Below are 9,113 nucleotides of genomic sequence, written 5' to 3'. Positions count from 1 at the left end.
ATTGTTGAAGGAACAATAACCAGAGTTCATACATGTTCTTTACAGATGCAGTGTCTTATTGTTGTTTTTGTTACATTGGGAATAGAATCCAAGAGCCCATGCATGATAGGCAAATGCTACAGATGGAACTAATTATTTTCCTCTTTTTACTAGGGGCTTGTTCATGTAATTCTAGCTATGCAGAAGACTGAGATCTGAGGATTAAGGTTTGAGGCCAGCTGGGGCAAGAAAATCTGTGAGACTCTGAAAAACCTAAGCAATTCCATTTTACTTAAGACCCCATCCCAGTTCTGTGACTTAACTCGTGACCCACTTTAGCTCCAATGCTAAGAATTTATGACAGAAAGCCATGCACAATTCTTGGAGCCATAGATGGCATTTGCTTAAGACAGGTGTTAGCCCCCAACTGGTGTTGCCCCCCAGCGACCTAGGACTAAGAGTTTCCGGTTCCGATAATTTTCTGACCAACTGGTTCTTCAGAGCCCAGGGCGAGACATGCCATGCATTCTGTTGGTCCAGGTGTGACTCTTAATCATTTGTGGTCAGGCTATGGACCAAGGACATTTTTCTGTAAAGGTCAACCAATCATATTTGCCCAACTTAGCTTGCTTTAAATGTTAACCAATCATGTAATTTCTTATGTAAAAGTTCCTTAAAGTTGTTTGTTCAATACTATAAAAACTGTTCTGATTTTATGCTCAGGGCCTCTTAGTGTCACCATTTGCTGAGTGCACGGAGGACCAAGCTCGAGCTTGCAATAAACGACTCTTTGCTGTTTACATTGATCGTGGTCTCTGGTGGTCTATGAGGGGGCATCCGAAAACGGGTTACTTCAGATGGGGGCTCCTCCGGGATGTCCCCCCAGAAGCCCACCCAGACGCCTGATCAGTGAGTTGTGTAGCCGGCCGGTAAGGAGGGGTGCAGCTGCTTCATGTTGTGTGTTTTGTGTCTGACTTGCAAGTAGGGTTTTGTGACTGGCAAGAAACCTTGGCAGACGTGCTATAAGGTAGTCAGCAGGCTGGTGGGAGACATTCCCCGGACCCTTGGGGGAAGCCCTCCCTAGTGGGGACGCCATACCTCTGCAGTCTTTCGGCAGACTTCACCTTTGGACAGGGACGTCTGCGATTTGGGTACTGCCTCCTGGGTGGGGACACCAGGCCTCCACCATCTTTCGGACGGGGACATCCACCCTCCGCCACTGCGGGTTAAGGGTGGATCCACCTCCCGAGTGGGGACTCCGGGCCTCTGCCCGTCCTCTGCCGCTGCGGGTTAAAGGTGGATTCCAGTGCAAATCTCAACACGCATGCTGTCTGTCTTGTCTGTGTTTGTCGTTCTAATTCAACACCTCTTTTTCCTTGTTCATTTTACTTTCATTTTCAGATCAGAGAGCATTTTAAAATGTTAGTTTTTTAAATACCAGATTTTCTAATTTGCAAGTTAAAGAATTCTTAAAAAGCCATCTAAAACAATGTGGAAGTTCTTTAACATTTTTGGTAATGTCCAAACCTCATAACCTTTTACATTTTAAATTTAAACTTACCCAATTGTTACAGCATGCTGACAACTCTTACCTGAAACTTCTTAAGAGCCAGGGTTACATCTGACAAACTTGTAAAAATCCTCTGTGCTTTGCTCTGGGCTTGCTGGAAACTGTTAAAAAACCTGTAAGAGCAACCTGGAATAGCAATTATTTGGTAATCCTAATTTTTCCTTTGTGCACTTTGAGTTAAATGTTAAGAACAATTTTAAACTTTATATCCAAAAATCCATAAGGCCTAGCCCAGGCCCAGATGCTCTCTTTCCCAGGTCTTTGTCTGGTACCAGCAGGTCTACTGAATAAACCTACCCCTTACCTGAATACCACATGTGTGGTGTGATTCTTACTCAGCTACCTCTTTTTAAAAACCTAACACTATCATTGAACAAAAAAAGCTAAGAGACAGCACATACATCCAGAGTTCAAGCCCCAGCACTGATACAAAAAAAAAAATTTTTTTTTTGGTTTTATCCCAATCCCAAATGTGGTCAGAAAGATTGGGGGCCCTCCTACATTTTTTCTACAGTCAGGGAACTATTTCCTAGACATGTGTTTTGGTTATGCACTGGGAGGTGTGTTTTACAAAGCTTTCTTTTCTTTTCTTTTCTTTTCTTTTTTTTGGTCCTGGTCTTGAACTCTGAGCCTGAACACTGTCCCTGAACTCTTCAGCTCAAGGCTAGTGAGTGCTTTATCACTTGAGCCACAGACCCACTTCTGGTTTTCTGCTGGTTAATTGGAGATAAAAATCTTCTGATGTTTCTACCAGGGCTAGCTTTGAACTATGATCCTCAGATCTCAGCCTCCTGAGTAGTTAGGATTATAGGCGTGAGCCACAGGCACCAGGCACAAAATTTTCTAATTATATGCAGCAACTAATTTCTACAATTGACTTCTCTACTTTCTTAAATCTTATTTTACTTTTCTAATTTTTCCTTTTCTAGATTGAACCCAGGATCTTGAGCTTGGTAGACAAGCACTTTAACCACTTGAGTTATGGCCCCAGTTTCCCCCCCCCTTTTTTTCCACGTGTGTGTGCACGCATGCACATGCACAACAGATACCTTGTACTCTCACTTAGCTTTATCACTCAAGGCTGGCACTTAACTACTTGAGCCATACCTCCACTTCCAGCTTTTTGCTGGTTAAGAGATAAGAATCTCCCAGATATACTTTATCTGGCTGGCTTCAAACTGGTGTCCTCAGAGCTTAGCCTTCTGAGCTGCTAGGATTACAAGGGTGAGTCATTGGTTCTTGACTTCAATTTTGTTTTTGAGATAGTTTCACACTAATGATGCCAGGACTGGCTTTGTATTTTCCATCCTTTTTCCTCTGCATCTGAATAGCTGAGATTACAGATTACTACCACATCTGGATTAAACAAAATTTTTGTTGCTATGAAACACATATATTTACAGAGCTTAAAATGCTTTTTACAACATGTCCTGCATATAACATTTATCTAGTTTTTTTCTAATCATTTTAATAATGATACAATGCACTAAAATGGTGTGAGATTCTGATATTTTAGACCTTTTTTTGTCTCTAAAATTCCTAGGGTTACCATTTCTAAAAGAAGCTGGTGGCTCATACCTGGATCCTAGCTCCACAAAGACTGAGATCTGAAGATCATGATTCAAAGCCAGGACAAGCAGAAACGTCCTGATACTCTTATCTCCAAGTAACTAGCAAAAAGCCAGAAGTGGAGAGGTGGCTCATGTGGTAGAGTATGCATTAGCCTTAAGCAGAAAAAGCTGTTAGAACACTTGTTCTTGAGTTCAAGCCTTAGTACCAACACAATTAATTAAGTGATTTCATTATTCTAGTTTGAGTGAGTAATCTCACTGTGTTGTCCAGTCTTATCTCAGACTCCTGAGTTCAAGTGATCCTCCCATCTCTCCCCCAATGTAGCTGGGACTATGAGTGTATATCACTGCACCTGGGTTGTTCTTATTTTGAATTTTATTTCATCATAATTTATTTGGAATATAACTTTGTTCATTTTTGGCATCTTATCTGCTTTTCTATATTCTGCTTGGTTTGCTCTGAATTCTATATGTTGTGCTGAATGTATTTGATCAGTTTAACTCTCAGAGATGCAGTGCGAATCAGTGTCCTGATCTTCCCAGCACCACACTTAAGCTGGAGGACAAAATTTAATAGAACATCAGGTTCCTTCCTGTGCACTTGAAAATAAGCAGAAAAAAGCTTTCAGAAATACCACTTAGAGAAAACCTATTATGTGCTTAGTAAGGAAAAATAAAGTGTGGACCTTAACCTTAAGAAGTTTACTATCAACTCAAAGTGAACAAAATAGTCTTACACAGTAAAAAACAAAAACTTGAGTGAATAAATGACTAAATGATTTTAAGGACTCACCCTGCAGTGTTGACAACCACTTGACATGAGAAGCTCAGAAGAAAGATGTTTCTTCCTTCAGAGGGGTATGGAGTGGGCTATTAAAAAAGAGGAAATTTCAAGTAAATTGTGAAGTAAATTGTGAAGACAACATAGAATGAATAGCAGTAGAACAGTAGAAATATTTGAAAACCCGAACTCTCACCTTTTCTTTTCCCTGTTATTTTTTGGGGGAGGGCAAGGATGATACTGGAACTTGAATTTGGGGACTTAGTGCTGTTACTTAGCTTTTTCATTCAATTCTGGCAATGTACCATTTGAGCCACACTTCCACATCTGGCTTTTTGCTGCTTAATTGGCTACAAGAATCTCACAGATTTCTGCCTGGGCTGGCTTCAGACTGAGATCCTAAAATTTCAACCTCTTGATTAATTAATATGATGGGTGTGAGCTGCCAGTGCCTAGCTCTCTCATCTTTCAAAGAAGTTTTGCCAATCATTGATTCCATTAAGTATCTCCTTTATCTCCATGATTCTTGATCACCTTACCACATTTTATTTCCTGTATGACACTTAGCATGGCCTTCATTGTTCACTTTCCTTATATATTATGCTATTATTTGTCTCTTTCATGAAATTAGAGGTCTTACTCTATATTTTAATTGCCAGTTGTCACATATGGTTGATAGCTACCATGTTGGAGATTATATTAGTCGTATTTCTGTCACCATGACAAAATACCTATATAATCAATTTAAGGAGAGGAAAGGATTAGTTCATAGTTTCAGAGTTTTTAGTTTATATTGCTTGGCTCTGTTACTTTGCCCTGTAGTAACCACACACCATGGTAGGAGCACATGGTAAAGGAGGGCTGTTCACTACAGTCAGGAAGCAAGTGCGGTGGTGGTAAGGTTCCAATATCTCCTTCAAGGACACACCAATATTCATTATCCAATAACTTAACTTCTGTCCTTTAGGCCACACCTCCTAAATATTCCACCACCTCCCAAAGATGTTACAGGCTGGGTACCAAGCCTCAGTATATATACATTTGAGAGTACTTAAAATCCAAACTAGCTGGGCATTGGTGGCCCAAGTCTATAATTCTAGCTACTCAGGAGCCTAAGATCGGAGGATCATGATTCAACGCCAGCCCAGGCAGAAAACTTTCTGAGACTCTTATCTCCAATTAACCAGCAAAAACTGGAAGTAGAAGTGTGGCTCAAGTGAGAGAGTGCCAGTCTTGAGTGAAACAGCTCCCAGGCCCTGAGTTCAAGCCCCAGTACTAGAGTACTCATACACAAAGAATTAATTAAAACTTGAAAAAAAATCGAACCTATGGGACAGAGGAGGTAGTTCAGTGGCACAAGACTTGCTTAGCATGCATGAGGCCATAGGTTTAATTTTCCAGAATGGCAAAATTAAAACATAAATATGAAAAAAATTGAAAAACCTAAGCAACTCCATTTTACTTAAGACCCTATCTCAGTTCTGCGACTTAACTCATGACCCACTTTAGCCCCAATGTCAGGAATTTATGACAGAAAGCCATGCACAATTTTTTTTTTTTTGTCAGTCCTGGGGCTTGAACTCTGGGCCTGGGCGCTGTCCCTCAGCTCTTTAGCTCAAGGCTAGCGCTCTACCACTTGAGCCACAGCGCCACTTCCGGTTTTCTAGTGATTTATTAGAGATAGGAGTCTCACGGTCTCTCCTGCCCAGGCTGGCTTTGAACCGCGATCCTCAGATCTCAGCCTCCTGAGTAGCTAGGATTACAGGCGTGAGCCACCAGCGCCCAGCTCCATGCACAATTCTTGAAGCCATAGATGGTGTTTGTTTAAGGCAGGTGTTAGCCCCCGAGTGACTTTGCCCCTGAGTGACCATGAGCTAAGAGTTTCAGTTAAAACCATATAAATGTTCAGACCAACCAGTTCTTCAGAGCCCAGGGCGAAACATGCTATGCATACTGTTAGTCCAGGTGTGACTCATAACCGTTTGTGGTCAAGCTATGGACCAAGAACATTTTTCTGTAAAGGTCAACCAATCATATTTGCCCAGCTTAGCTTGCTTTAAATGTTAACCAATCATGTAATTTCTTATGTAAAAGTTCCTTAAAATTGTTTGTTCAATACTATAAAAACTGTGCTGATTTTTATGCTCAGGGCCTCTTAGCATCACGGTTGCCGAGTGCGCGGAGGACCAAGCTCGAGCTTGCAATAAACGATTCTGCTATTTGCATTGATCGTGGTCTCTGGTGGTCTGTGAGGGGGCATCTGAAAATGGGGTACTTCAAAAGCAATCCAAGCTATATTAGACAGTGAATAATACTGGACTTTTCTACCTCTACAGAAAGTTCTCTTTTTGTACACAGCCCTGATTTAGAACAGTGAATATGTTTTAAATAAGTGAATACTGTTGAATTTGTCTTTTGTTGTTGTTGTTGTTCTAGCACTGGGACTTGAACTCAGGGCCTCACTCTCTCACTTGGCTTTTTGCTCAAGATTGGTGCTGTACCACTTGAGCCATACCTACACTTTGGGCTTCTTGCTGGTTGATTGGAGCTAAGAGTATCATGGACTTTTCTGACCAGGCTGGTTTTGAACCTCAGTCCTTAGATCTCAGCTCAAGTAGTAGAGCACCAGCCTTGAGAAGAATGGGAGGGTGGGGGTGAGAGATAAGCAAGGGCTGAGTTCAAGCCCCAGTACTGGCACAAGAAAGAAAGAAAAATCTGCAAGTTGAAAGAAACATAGCCAAAATCAAAGTGTTTAATGGTCCTCAGAAGCCCTGAGGATTCAGAGCAGTGCTTGATTATGGTGAGCAAAAGCTCACCATATCCTCTTCTCAAGTGCTCTGCCTTATGCTTTGTCAGGTTGGCACCAAACCTTGGACCCAAACTTAAGGGCAAAAGTCCCAGCTCCAAGTATTACAACACTTTAGGCTCAGTCACACATCCCAATATGCCAATTGAGAGGTATGAAGGACAGAGAAAGGAGATTTACTTAACATGGTTGCATTGGGAAGAACAAACAAAGAATTCATTAGTGAATTCCAAGTCCTTCTTAAGGATACTGACATGAGCTTCCAGATCATACAGGGAAGGTGTCAGAAGCATATATAACTAGCCTTGATCACAATATTGATTGTGTAGGGGGGAAGGGTCTCCTACTGTTAAGGGGACCCAAAACTAACTCCATTTTTAATATACCAGGAGTTTCCCCTGTCCCTGAGAATCAAAATACTGGTTTCTCACAAGCTCCCAGGGCCAGGAAATATACTGTTTGTTGAGACCCCAAGAAATGTGGAAAGCCCTGCCAATTGTTGTGATAAGGTTGTGAGATCTGCAGCCCTGTTTGGTTATCAATAGCCCAGATAGGATCTGCAGCCCAGTTTGGTTAACTATAGTAAAACAGCCCAGCCACCTTTGCCCTTCCAGGAAGGAGCAGCTTTATCCCTGCCTCCACCTGAGTAAGAATATTTCCCTGCTTTGTGTGGAGACCCCCAAATTCACATGCCAATTCAAACCAGAATGATAGGTTAGTTCAAACAGATACTATGAGATGGACTGTAACTCCATTGGCCACTGATATAAATATGCAATCTTTATGTGACATAAATATGCAATCTTTATGTGTATGTGGTACAATACTGTTGGCCACCTGTGTGTGACCAGGCTTGACCACATGGATTTTGCCTTTAAAAACCCTACTAGCTTGTGGGCCGTTCGGGGTCGCAGTTTCAGCTGTCTGTCCCTGGCCAGTCAGCTATCCACTTCCTCAATAAAGGCATCTTTTTACGTGAGGCTGTCTCTTGAATGGTGGACTCTTTCCTCCATAACAATTAGTCTTTGTCTCTGGATCAATCAGGTAGGGTCTAGTCACAATAACAAAGTCCCTGCTGCCTGGCAGGGATTCTACTCCTTTTTTTTTTCCCCTCCTGAAATAGGGGCTGGAAGTCAGGGCCTGGGATGTCCCTTAGCTTTAATCCTCAAAGCTGGCCCTCTACCACTTGAGTCACAGTTTCACTTCTGCCTTTTGGTTAAATGGAGCCTAATGAGTACTAAAACGTTCCTACCCTAGCTGGCTCAAACTGAGAATTCCTCCTGAGTAGCTAGGATTACATGTGTAAGCCATCCAGCCAGGCTAATTTAGACAATTTGATGGGTGATAGATGCTGAGCTTTAGGTAGGTTGCTTTTCACCTCTCTGAGATTAAATAAATGAGTTTTCAGATATTTATGAGTAATTTGTGAAGTTGCAGTAGGAAGACCCCTATTCAGGCCTGCAAGCCTGCCTAGTCATCCAGAGTGACAGAGCCCACCACAACAAAGTTGTTTAACAAAAAGCAACTTTATTGAGAGAGTTCCTATACTGACAGGCCAGGACAACAGCACAGGATTGGGAGCTGACACTGTGACCCTGAGCCGCCCACATACTTTGGTTTTTAAAGGCAAAATTCATGAGGTTGAAACTGGTCACACGCAGGTGATCAATGGGATCGTAAGACACACAAAGGATTGTACAGTCTTACCAGACCACACACAGGTGGCCAATGAGGTTACAGTTTGTCTGTAATGGCTGTTTAAACCAGCCTATCACTTTGGCTTAAATGGCAGCAGGCAAGGCAGGGTTTACCGCAAGCACGTGACATCACTAGTTTGAGCCAGATTACAACTTATCTGTTTTATTGATCAGTCTTTAATGGAACAATCAAGGGTGTGTTAGGTTGTTAAGGGAAGGGGGACCAGATGCATTTTTTTCATTCCGGGGATCTGGGTTTGTTGGAGCCAAGATGTGGTCCTGTGATTAAGGTTGTTTTTCTACTTTGAACCTTGTTTAAAGGTTCTTAGTCAGCACCCTTAAAGATCAGTCAAAAATGGGGTCTTTGCCTAAAACAAAGGCAAAGCCTGGAATGGAGCTGTACCAGCTCAAGTCTCTTCTCTGGATCTACTTCAAAATTGTTCTTTAAAACTTAATCCCTGTGTTCTTAACTCCAAGAAAACAAATGAAAACTCCAAGATCTAGACACAAGAAGTTTTTCTCTGTTGTTGTTCTTGAAGTACCCAGAGTCCGGAGACCCCCCAAAAGACCACCAGAGACCACGATCAATGCAAACAGCAAAGAGTCGTTTGTTGCTAGCTCGAGCGTGGTCCTCCGCGCACTCCGCAAACGGTGACACTAAGAGGCCCCGAGCGTAAAATCAGCACAGTTTTTATAGTATTGGAAAACA

The sequence above is a fragment of the Dipodomys merriami genome, unplaced genomic scaffold (assembly GCF_024711535.1).
Source record: "Dipodomys merriami isolate MVZ:Mamm:240054 unplaced genomic scaffold, mDipMer1.0.p SCAF_6, whole genome shotgun sequence".
NCBI lineage: Eukaryota > Metazoa > Chordata > Mammalia > Rodentia > Heteromyidae > Dipodomys > Dipodomys merriami.
The sequence above is the reverse complement of the archived record's forward strand: the minus strand, read 5'-3'. Positions refer to the sequence as shown.